This window comes from Ictidomys tridecemlineatus, chromosome 9 (genome assembly GCF_052094955.1).
Source record: "Ictidomys tridecemlineatus isolate mIctTri1 chromosome 9, mIctTri1.hap1, whole genome shotgun sequence".
Taxonomy (NCBI): Eukaryota; Metazoa; Chordata; class Mammalia; order Rodentia; family Sciuridae; genus Ictidomys; species Ictidomys tridecemlineatus.
The window spans coordinates 86,772,866-86,786,170 of record NC_135485.1 but is presented as its reverse complement, the minus strand read 5'-3'; positions in this window follow the sequence as shown (position 1 = coordinate 86,786,170).

Here is a 13,305-nt window from a genome sequence, read left to right as displayed (position 1 = left end):
GGGTGGGAATGTACCTAGGAGTGCTCTGTTGGTCTTTCCAAGGACAAAGGTCATGTCCCTTCCTTTGACAGGCTTTGCTCTGAGGTAGAGGCTGGTTTTTCATTTAATTAAGAAGCTGTCAGTGGGGACTCAAGATGGTAGGCTAGAGGAAGGATGCATTCCTAGTTGCTCTGGGACTCAGGACTTAAGCAGCAGGAGTAACTGCTTCTCTGCGATGTGGGTGAAAGGAATTTCACTAAAATTCAATATTAGACAGAGTGTGTTACTAATTCAGAAATTTGGGTACATTGAATAAAGAAGAAAGACTACATTGGAGCCAACCCAGTTTGGGTAGCAGTGACAGCAGTGACAATAGTGCTATTGAGGCTGGGGGACACACACACACACACACAAACAATCAATGTAGGTAATAAATGATTGGTTCCAAGCAGAAAAAATGGGGCTGATTCAAGATAAAAGAAAATAAAATGCTAATATCCCCAATATATTAGCATTATATATAATTAGCTGATTGAAGATAAAAGAAAATAAAATGCTAATATCCCCAATATTTATAATATTCCCACTCCTCCTCCAACCTGTTGCCAAGGCTACCTGCCTCCACGGAATTGTTCCTTCCTGCAGGAAGTTGTAGGAGCTGTCCATGAAGTACCTCTAGGGCTGTTCCTTCCCTGCCCATTTGGGCAGATATAAAGAGGCACCCCTGGAAGGCTTCTTTTACACTGTTTAGCTCACATTTTGGTCCCTATTTGCATAGACAAGATAAGGAAGAAGTTGGGCGTGAGAACTAAGGAAATGTAAAAAGTACAAAAGGAGCAGAACACTTCTACTTTCTCAGACACCCAGTTTTGGGGCCCCTTCTCTGCAGAAAAGTCCATCTCTGTTCTATCTTTTAAATAAAACTTTCTTTCTACTCTTGCCCTGGCACTTCTTGGGTGTTCAGTCTTCAAATTTGAACTCAGCCCTAATTGATTCTCATCATTGGTATCAGTAGTGGCCCTGGTTCAGCACAGAGGGAGGGAGAACACAGTGAAATACAATAACAGATTTAGTACAGAAAATCCTGAGATCAGAAAAGCAGTCTGCCCTTCACTGAGCCAGAGGCTGCACTATACACACTGTTGACTGAAATATGCCCAGTGTTTCCCAACTGGCTAAAAAGAGCTGAAGTAGCTGTGAGATCAGACAAGGCAGTCAGTGACCAAAGGAGACAGATTTAAAAGGACCACCACATGAGGCTTTATTGAGACTCAACCCCCCACCCCCACCCTCCCTCTTGATCAGACTGACAGAGTGAACAGGAGGAGGGTCTGAGGAGAAAGCAAATGGGAGCTTGACTGGACTGGAATTTTATGGGGTTTACAGCAGGAAGGGAAGGGCTCGGGACAGCAAAAGGTGTTTTTAGAGTCCCTTGTCCCCCCTGGAGTTGGACGGGGGAGCTGGCTGAACTCCAGGATTGGCCAGGGGATCCTGATGATTGACAGGCGTTAGCCAGGAGATCCCTCTGATCCACAGGCATTTCTGTGGGGGCCTGATTGATGTTTGCTGGCTGCTTTGTCCAAAGTCCTGCCACTGACCTGACAGAAGCCACATTGCAGCTGCTGCTGTGGGAACCAGGAGACCTGAGCAAATACAGTGTCACAGTCCTGGTAAGCACATGTCATGTGACCTCAGCAAATATCCCATGATAAGGAAATGAAAAACAACAATGAAAATCAGCAAAGGGTGGTATTACACTAAAGGAAAAACAAATCAAAGGAGAAACCACGTCAAGTTAAAAACAAAAAATAAACAAAAAATGAACAGGAATACAAACCATGTCTCAATAATAACCCTGAATATTAATGGCCTGAACTCATCAATCAAAAGACATAGACTGGCAGACTGGATTTAAAAAAAGAAGAACCAACAATATGCTGCTTTCAAGAGACTCATCTCATAGGAAATGACATCCACAGACCAAAGCTGAAACATTGGGAAAAAAAATATACCACCCACATGGACTTCGGAAACATCTTCATATCAAATAAAGTAGACTTCAAACCAAACCAAAGTTAATCAAAAGGGATAAAAAAGTACACTGCATACTGCTTACGGGAACCATACATCAGCAAGACATAACAATATAAATATGTATGCCCCTAATAATGGAGCATCTACATTCATCAAACAAACTCTTCTCAAGTTCAAGAGTCAAATAGACCACAATACAATAAATAATACTGGGTGACTTTAACACACATCTTTCACCACTGGGTAGATCTTTCAAACAAAAGCTAAACAAAGAAACTATAGAACTCAATAATATAATCAATAATTTAGACTTAACAGACATATACAGAATATTTCATCCATCGATGAGTGAATATACTTTCTTCTCAGCAGCACATGAATGCTTCTCTAAAATAGGCCATATATTATGCCACAAAGCAACTCTTAGCAAATACAAAAAATAGAAATACTTACCCTGCATTCTATCAGATCATAATGGAATGAAATTAGAAATCAATGATAAAATAAAAAATAGAAGCTACTCCAACATCTGGAGACTATTAATATGTTATTAATGAACAATGGAATGCAGAAGACATCAAAGAGGAGATTAAAAAATTCTTAAAGGCAATGAGAACACTGATACAACATATCAAAATGTTTGGAACACTATGAAGGCAGTACTAAGAGGAAAGTTCATTGCATAGAGTTCATTCTTTTAAAGAAGAAAAAGTCAATAAATAAACGACCTAACTTTACATCTCAAAGCCCTAGAAAAAGGAGAATAAATCAACAACAAATGCAGTAGAAACAGGAAATAATTAAAATTAGAGTTAAAATCAATAAAATTGAGATGAAAGAAACAATTTGAAAATGCTGACAGAACAAAAAATGGGTTCTTTGAAAATATGAATGAAATTAATAAACCCTTAGCAACACTAACAAAGAGAAAGAGAGAGAAAACTCAAGTTACTAAAGTCTGTGATGAAAAGGGAAGTATCACAACAGACACTACAGAAATACAGAAGATAATTCAAAACTATTTTGAAAATTTGACTCCTATAAAATAGAAAATCTTGAAGACATTGAAAATTTTCTAGAGACATATGACTTCTCCAAACTGAATCAGGATGATAAGCACAAGTTGAACAGATCAATTTCAAGCAAGGAAGTAAAAGATGCCATCAAAAATAACCAACAAGAAAAGCCCAGGACCACAGGAATTCAGAACTGAGTTCTACAAAACCTTCAAAGAAGTACTCATACCAATACTCCTCAAATTATTCCATAAAATAAAAAAAAAAAGAGAATACTTAAAATTTGAGGTCAATATCATCCTGATTCCAAAACCAAACAAAGACATATCAAGAAAAGAAAACTTCTCTAATAATCATAGGTGAAAAAATTCTCAATAAAATTCTGGAAAATTGAATACAAAAACATATTAAAAAGGTAATGCACTTTCCTCTTAGAACTGCCCTCATAGTGTCCCAGAAGTTCTAATATGTTGTATCACTCTACTCATTCAATTTCTTTGTTGTATCCTCATTCATCATTCAAAAGAGAATTGTTCAATTTTCCTGTGTTTATTTAGTTTCTGTAGGGTTTTTGGTGTTGATTTCTAATTTAATTCCATTATGGTCTGATAAGATGCAAGGAATTATATCTTTTAATTTTTATTTATTTTAAAAATTGTTTTGCTAAGAGTTGTTTTGTGGCCGGAAATATGATCTATTTTGGAGAAGATTTCATGAGCAACTGAGGAGAAAATGTATCCACATATTTTGTGCATGGTTGAGAAAGAAATCAGGAATACAATTCCATTCAAAGTAGCCTCAAAATGAATAAATATAAAATGCCTAGAAATAAATTTAATCAAGAAGGTGAAAGACCTCTACAATTATAACTATAGAACATTGAAAAAAGAAATTTAAGAAGACCTCTGAAGATAGAAAGACCTCCCATGTTCATGAATAGGCAGAATTAATATTGTTAAAATGGCCATACTACTAAAAGCAATATAGATTCAATGTAATCTTCATCACAATATCAATGTCATTTTTTCACAGAACTAGAAAAAATAGACCTAAAATTCATTTGGAAGAATAAAAGACCCAGAATAGCCAAAGCAATTTTAAGGCAAAAAAAAAAAAAAAAAATGGTGGCAGTATCATAATACCTGATTTCAAAATATATGACAGTGCTATAGTAACAAAAACTCTGTGGTACTGCCATATAAACAGACACATAGACCAATGGCACCAAATAGAAGGCACAAAGACAAACCCACACAGATACAGTCATTTTATCCTTGACAAAGGTACCAAAAACATATATTGGAGAAAAGACAGGCTTTTTTAACAAATGGTTCTGGGACAACTGGTTATTCATATGTAAAAGAATGGAACTAGACGCTTATCTCTCACTGTGCACAAAATCTACTCATAATGTATCAAAGACCTCAGAATTAGACCAGAAAAACTATACAACTCCTAGAAGAAAATGTAGGATCAACAATCCAGCTTCTGGCACAGGCAATGACTTTCTCAATAGGACCTCTAAAGCTCACAAAGTAATGTTGGGAGTCACCAAATTGGACCACATCAAAGTAAAAAGCTTGTACACAGCAAAAGAAACAATTAGGAATGTGAAGAAGAACCCACAGAATGGGAGAAAATCTCTGCTATCTACTCTTCTGACAGAGGATTAATATTTAGAATATATAAAGAGCTCAACCAATTAATTAATGGTCAAGTTCACTAAAAAGACACTTTTCAAAAAAATAATTACAAATGGCCAACAAATACATGAAAAAATATTCAACATTATTAGCAACTAGGAAAATGCAAATCAAAACTACACGGGAGATTTCATCTCACACCAGTTAGAGTGGCAATCATCAAAAATACAAATTATCTTAAATGCTGGAGAGGATCTAAAGAAAAAGGCATACTTGAACACTGTCCATAGGATTCCTAAAAATCAAAGGGAGATCAGTAGAAAAAAGGGACAAAGCGTGGGAGGTAGAGAAGGGAGGTAGAAATGCTAGAGAGTGATACTGGCTATAATATAACATATTGTGTACTTGTTGAATAACAACAGACCCCTTCAGTATGTACAACTATAATGCACCAATAAAAAAATGGGAAAATAAAAGCAGCAGCCAATAAAGATTTGTATCCATTAGAATTTCAATACATGAATATATGGAAAAAAGAGTAAATGTGTGCCTTCAAGAAATATCCAAAACTCTGAACAGACAAAAAAAAAATCATCATACCTGTCGTTGAAATTAATATGTGTCATCGTAGAGGATGTAAATCCTAAATCTCTTTCTGCAGAATGAGTAAAGAAGTCAAAAGTTAATTTACTGACTTGACCATACATCCTATCAATGTTTGAGAGAGAAAAAAGAAATCTGAACCTTACTTAGGTTTTCTGCTGTGCATTCAGTCACTGTAACTACAATTATTGGGAATTAATTGTGCCTTGAGAATTTGTAACAGTGACATCTTTCTTGGGATTGATGTTCAGTCTTCTCTTCTCCTATCAGACAGCCTTCTCCCCCTCCATCTTCAAGAGTAAAACATTAACCTTTACATAGCTGGCTGAATGGAATCCTTTGTCTGTGGTCATAGTGTCTCTTCTCTTCCTATTTATTATTTTCCCCCTCTTTCTTTCTTTCTTTCTTTCTTTCTTTCTCTCTCTCTCTCTCTCTTTCTTTCTTTCTTTCTTTCTTTCTTTCTTTCTTTCTTTCTTTCTTTCTTTCTTTCTTTCTTTCTTTCTTCCCTCCTCCTCCTCCTCCTCTTTCTTCTTCTCTTTTTTGGATGGTGAGAGGGTGAGGGAGGCTGGAGATAGAAGGCAGGACCCTGCACATGCTAGACATGATCTACCCCTGCACCACACACCCAAACACTGTCTAATTTCTTTATGTCTCACTGCTTGAGGTGCAAACATTTGGAAGGATTTTTGAAAATGCCTAGTTACCAATGATCTAAGACCTTAAAGAAGAATGAAAAGCTTGTTTCATGCTGCATATTATGGCTGCATTATTTTATTTGCAGGTATAAAACTATAACATTTATAACAACATATATAAGAAAGCTGTGTCTAACCAATGGAAGGTTTTGATAGAATTTCTGCTTCTCAAGTGCTTCTAATTAAAATGTCAGTACAACTAGAATGATAAGTAACCTCAAACCCTTAAGTCAATATTTGAGCACAAAGCAAGGATATTCACAACTGTACATAATATTCTTAGTTTGAAAGTTTACCATAGGATATGGAAAATATCATACTGTTTCCTACTTTTCATAATAGCATCAGCAATGAAGCAAAAGTCTTTATCTACTAAAATCTCTACTGAATGACTTAAGGGTGAAATGATTCTAATAAAGTACTTAAGGGTTTTATTTTAAACTCTTCAAGACCAAAAACAGGAAAATACAGGAAGATAAATGAGACAACAATTTTCAAGTTGAATTGTTTAAGCTAAGATCTAACAATACAATAATTCACTATGTTGTTTTATCTATTTTCTATATGTTCACTGCCACAATACACAATAATAAAAACAAGCACTACATACAATTTTAATATTAATATGACTATTTTTATTTCTTTCTTTTCAGCTTCCTTAATGAAATTTGAGAAATAACTCCAGTACACACAAAAGTGAAAATAAAGAAAAACTTGTGGACAGATTACCAAAAAACTATTGTGATATTGCTTGAAAATTTATTTTCCACCCATAGATTAAGAAACAATGGAATGAGAGGAGTGAAAGAAAGCAAATGAAGAAGAAGAAAATGAGATGAGAAAGGACTATGCAAAGAAGCAGAGTCTTCCAGGTGGGATGGGAAAGAAAATTTTAAACTCTAAACATCCCTAGAAAGTTTGATCTCCCTATACCCTAATCCTGTTGACTTAATATATGTGCCCAACTTATTATCCAACAGTTTTGATCAAAGAGAAGGCATTTAGATAATTTTATTTGGCTGGTATCTAAAAAAGCATCTTTGGCCAAGAAAGTGTAGAAAGTAAATTCAATTTCTTACTCAATCCAACATTTATGCTCTAATGTCACAAAAACTGTGCACAAGTAGTTTTTGTTTGTTTTGGTTTTGGTGCTGGGGATCGGATCGAACCCAGGGTCTTGTGCATGCAAGGCAAGCACTCTACCAACCGAACTATATCCCCAGCCCCCACAAGTAGCTTTTAACAATCAGAAAGGTTTGTTTCTTTAGAATATCTGAAAATTATTAATATGCTTTGAGAAAACGCTGAAGCTTAACTTTTCAAATCTTATTGGAATATTAAAAGGACACATATTAAAGGATATAAGAAATTCAAGCAAGAGGCAAATCTTATATTTCTCATTAATTTCATTTTAAGTAAGAGACATACCAAGTATTTAAAATTCCATTGTTGATATAATTACCAAAAGATATTTCATGTGTAACATTTCGAGCCCCCAAGAAACACCTGCAGACCAATAGTTTGCCATTTCTTAGTGCATGCAGCCACCTTCTTTTACTAAAGTAGATGAAACCTGCATTCAGTTAAACACAGCTCCTTTATAGGAAAGTAAACTTGTAAAGAAAAGTGAAAAGCAAAAACTTCAGTGCAAATCTGGAATTTAAATAAGTAATGAAATAAAAATGATAAACATGAAAAGTCAAATTCTGTTCAAGAAAGCCAATAATGTTACTGACAGAGTGGGGGAAGAGAAAGCTTTATGAAAAATATGAAAGATGAAAGATAGGGACTTTCATTTTTAAAAAAATCTTGCTAAGGGGTTGCTGGCACAAAGCTTATATAGGGATTTTTGAGCATTCATAGGTGGGCAGGGCACTGGGTTGGTCCTAAATTTCTGAGTTGTCTGCTTTTTTTGTGTGTACATGCTGCTGTTTTATGAAGGTCACTTAATGTCTTTGGTTCTGCAACTCTAAAGAACAGCCACTAATTAGAAAATCCCTTTTTCTAGAAATAGCTAATCTTGCAGATAATCATTAAGATAGAAAAGCAGGGGGAAAGCAACAAGCAACTTTCACAGAATAGTTTTAAACCCATTAGGTGGCTTTTGTCAGAGGTGTCATCTGCAGAAAAGCTAGTGGGAAACTAACAATTACTCAGCTATGTCACCTCCAAAATTAGTGACTTTTTAAGTTAACTAAAAGCAAGTAAACTTAGGTTTCCCTCAGTTACAAACCTATGTTTTTTAGGTTGGTTTATGTAGTTTAATTAACCCAATTTATAGTCCATTTATTTTGGACTTTCTGTATGTGCGAATAACTTAAATACTTGTTGCAGCTCAAGATGCAGCAATTACACAAACTCTGAGTAGATGCTGTTAAAAATAGATATTTTCAAATGAAAACTCAGGCTTAAAGAATTCATTAACTTTCCTGAAGTTACAATGTAGTAAGTGGTGGATTTAGAATTATCAGGTCATCTAAGTTTAGAGAAAATATTCTATAGTGCCTATCAGGTGTCAGTATAACTTATAAACTTATAGCTACAGAATTGGACATAGTTGCTTCTCTGGACTGATGTACAACCTGGCCAATCAATTCCTCATGCTGGGAAAATGTATGTCTTTCTATCCCAGTCCTTCAGGGGAAAGAAAATCTGATTGAGGAATAGTTGCCTGTGAGGGTAGTGACAGTCTGTAAGTGATGAGTGTAGAAAAGGATCATTAGATTTAAGGATACCATTTAAAAGGAATTTGGCAGAAGAATTACACTAGGGACTAATGGGCCAGTGTTAAAGAATATTAACTGGATCATGTAGAAATATTTTTCCCAGTAGGGAAGGTGCTGACTGATACTTGATAAAATGAATATTGGCTCTAAAGTTCAAATAAGGAAGATCTCAGAAGACTGTTCAAATAATTTTGGAGCTAAAACCACATTTATTGGTGAGTTTGATTGTAGAATTTTTATCCTACCCATCTTGGCCATCTATTCCTATGTAAATAGTCTGTGGAAAATTTTTAAAACACTAAAACATTTCTTTAAAACATATTAATCTTTTTATACAAAATTTGATTTTATACAAATAATTATTTAAAGACATATACTAATGAAGACCAAGATTTAAATTCTTCAATATATTTTTATAAAATATCTATGGTTCTTTAGTTCAGTGGGATAATATTGACAAGAGCTAGAAAGAGTAGTGCTATGAGAAGTGAACATATCTTTTACATAGTGTGGGGCCTCCTCACTCAAACACATGAACTACCATGTGCCATATCAAATCCTTCAACAAGCAGATGCTAAAACATGACAATACTTGAAGAAATGTATCAGAATAGTCTATCAGGGTAAAAGGCAGGGAGTAGAGTAGAAGAAGCAAAGCCTACTGACTGTCATGAAGGTCTGGTATTAGAAGAATTAGAAAGGAAAAGTAAAGAAGAGACCTAGCAGTACCAAGAATATTCAACCAGGCCCATGTAGAGTTAGGAAGTCATAGCCATCCTTAACAGAATTTCCCTTTCTTTCAGTAAAATCCTGTGCTTTTATCCCTATAGTAGTGAGAGAAGTGAGGTTCTCACCTTAGCATCCACAAAATGGGTGAATACATAAAGGCAATAATTGAGGCTGTTAGTCAAAAACAATCTCCAAAGCACATTTTTGAGCTGTATTTGAGCAGCACATTCCATAGCTATATCCAAACACACTTTCATTTACAAGGTATATACTTTTTATAATTATAACAAGCATTTTGTTTTTCAGTGATCAAATTGTCATGACACTCTAAAATGGGTAACCATTTTCAAAGTTGAAAGTAATTTTCAATTTTCTGTCAAGGAACATTGGATGTATTTGGTATCAAAGATGAAAAGGCAAATCAGTCATTGACATTTTCAAGGAGAAAAGTTCCATTTTCACATACCTGTTTGGGCATGCTTTTCCAGTCATCAATTCAGAAATATAGTTTTGCTGTCATTTTTCTCCCTTGGACAGAAGTAAATTGAAATAAGCCTAAACCACCACCAACAACAAAAGATATAGAGTAAAATAAATAAATAAATAAATAAAGATAACAAGGGTTCAAGGGTTTGCATTTTAATAGACTTGAATTTGAATGTTAGCTCAGCTGCTTAGAGATTACATGACATTGGACAATGTCCTTAATTTTGTTTTACTTATAATAGGGGCCTAAAATATTACCTTATAAATTCGTAAGAGAATAAATAATAGTTTATGTAGATAAGTGTGACATAGAATAAAGGCTAACTAATCTTCCTTAGTGCTAAAAAAATGCTGATCTTTTCAGGAAATAATCTCAAAATTCTGAGAGATTATAAGCAGTAAGAATATAGATATTAAATCTTCCTGGAAAATTTCCTGCAAAATTCAAAAGGTAAATATATATTCTTACTCAATGTTAATTTTGTTGAATGTGACCATTTTTAATCTTAAAAGCAAAAGTGAAAATAAAAATTAAGTGCAAACTGGCATTCTTGAAACTCAGAATGAAGTTTAAAAAAAACCCAGCAAAAATGTAAACATTCTTCTCATTTCCCACTTTAAAAAAAAAAAAGAAAAAAAAACAAAGAAAAAGAAAACAACCTTAAGCAAGTTATATATAAAATATGAGTAAGGCCTATTGGACAGTAATAACACCCTCTTCCTATGAACAGTTTTTCCTATCCCATGTGTTAGTCTCACATGGTGTCAGCTCTGAAATAAGAATCACATCAAGATGTTGTAATATGATTCTTTTTTTTTTTTTACAGATGATATGCAGCAGTTTATTTATTTATTTTTTATTATTAGTTGTTCAAAACATTACAAAACTCTTGACATATCATATTTCATACATTTGATTCAAGCAGATTATGAACTCCCATTTTTACCCCGTATACATATTGCAGATTCACATCAGTTACACATCCACTTTTTTACATACTGCCATACTAGTATATGTTGTATTCTGCTGCCCTTCTATCCTCTACTATCCCCCCTCCGTAATATGATTCTTGAAAAGTGTGTCTCAACTTATAAATTATGATTGAAATGAGAAGGTGAAAGTCATGGATTCAATGTCCACTTACTATTTTTATCTAATCTCAAGTGATGAAAATATCATAAGCCTAAATGACAGAATAGTTGGAAACTTTAATTAAATTTCTGAAGGATAATTACTACATTCTGGATTAAACAGAAAAATTTAAATATGTTACTCATATTAAGGCTGTATTCAACCTGAGAAGAGTAAAACAGCATAAATCCTAAATATAAAACAACTAGCCCTACTTATGCTTTTCAGCATCCAGATCACATAGAGTTGTGCTTGTATATAAGCGTGAAAATGTGTTCTGGGAAGATCAAATTTCCCAGCTAGTTGTCTAAAGGACATTAACCCTCCATTATTTATTAGGTCTATTATAAAAGAAAGTTCTGTAGGGTCCCAAAAGAGAAAAAAATTGTCATGGTTCCCAGGAAGAAAAGATTAAAAAAAAAAAAAAAGCAAGGATTATCCTTGAAAGCAAAGAAGAAAATAGATTTTTTTTTGTCTTTTTTTTTTTTTTAAACAATTTGTCAAATGAGTTGCCATGGGCACCATTAGGAGCCTAGGTTTAAGTGTCAGATTTCTCTTCAACTATTCTCTCTTTAGCATACTGTTGTTATTGTTGTTGTTCTGTTTTATTTTCCAGATAATTTTGTCAAACTTAGTATCCTTTTTCTCCACTGTTCTTAAAGTAGCCCCTTTCTTTCTAAAAGCCCAGATTATTTTGCTTATAAGTAGATAAATCAGTGCTTTGTATTCTCTTATTGCAACTATATTCATATGATATAATAGAAGTGAAAGTATTTAAATCATAGAAGATGATTTGCATCCTATAGTGTAGAAGAAGCCGTTATAAATAATATAGAATTTGGCCTCATCAAATATCTGGTCATTGTGCATAATGTTAATGTATGGCCCAAATACTATTTACTTAATAGAGTGAGTGTGTGTGTGTGTATGTGTGTGTGTGCGTGCACAAAGAAAGAAAATATACATAAAGATGCAAATGGGAAAGTCAATCTAATCTTGAGGGGCAAGACTGACATGAACTAACCACACTATCTGAACTGATACAAATAAGTTTAAAGAAATTTAAATTTATGTTTAAGAAACACTCGATGAAATTCATGTTGCCAGTTCTGGCAGGAGGCAAATGGTTAACTCCTTTTCATTTCGGGTTGGCAAGTTGATTTGGTTTCTAGGCTATAATTGTCTAGAAAGCAAAAACAAGCTCAAGTGTCAACTGCTTGTCCTGGACTCCTCCATCTTTGCCCTCCTATTGGCTGCATGCTCCCCTCCCCTTTAAAAAGTTGAACATACGTGTTTTGCATACTATTTGCTAGTGTTAACATGCAAATGAACATTGCTGACTGCTGAAGAAGTTTTATGAATAGGAAACACAGGCATGTGGAGGAGTATATATCTCTGTTGATGCAATTGTGTCAGAGCTTCCTTATGGGTCCCCCCAGCATGAGGGCTATCATTTGCATAAATGAAGGCCAGTTTCCTATTGGAGGAAAAAGGAGAATGCTACATTTCTTTCAAGGGAATGCTTGTGGGCTTATCACTATGGAAAACTCCATGTTTTATGTGTGAGGATTTGAACAACCCTTTAGAAGGGGGTGGTACAGAATTACTGAGTAATCCGTTTAACTTCCCTTCTGACCAGCAGCATTGTCCCTTTACTTTGCACTTAAAAAGATGAATGTCTTCAAATTAAAAGATTTATATGTAATTGCTAGAGTACCTTTTAGAATAGTCAATTGTGATCAGATGGTCTTACCACTTGGAGAAAAATGGTGTATATTTGAGTGACTCAAAAAAGTAACAAGATATTTTTAACATACTATAGTACAGCAATTAAAATACTATCATCTTAATGGTAATAAACTCCTATAACCCTGGGTATAAGAAAATAGTTTTTGCAAAGCTAATAATAATAGTGATGTTTTAGTTCCTCTAGATTCCTGTGGAATAAAATCCTAGGGATAGAGAGAAATTCAAGAAAAAGAAGTTACCATTTTGAATTTCCTTTCCTGTAGGAAGTTGGGTCTGACAGAATGCTCCTCTATTTTTAATCTTTGTTTTTTTTTTTTTTTTTTAATCTAGCTTTAGTAGGGAAGAAGCATGTCCTTACCCATAAATAACTTAAAACCTTAGTCAAATACATAGTGAAGTTATGTTATGTGCTCTATGTTGCAAGAAAGAGAGAAAAATAAGATGCAATGAGAAGCTGGGTAAGTATGAAAACATCAATGTAAGAAAACATGTAATTATAAAAAAAATGTTTGG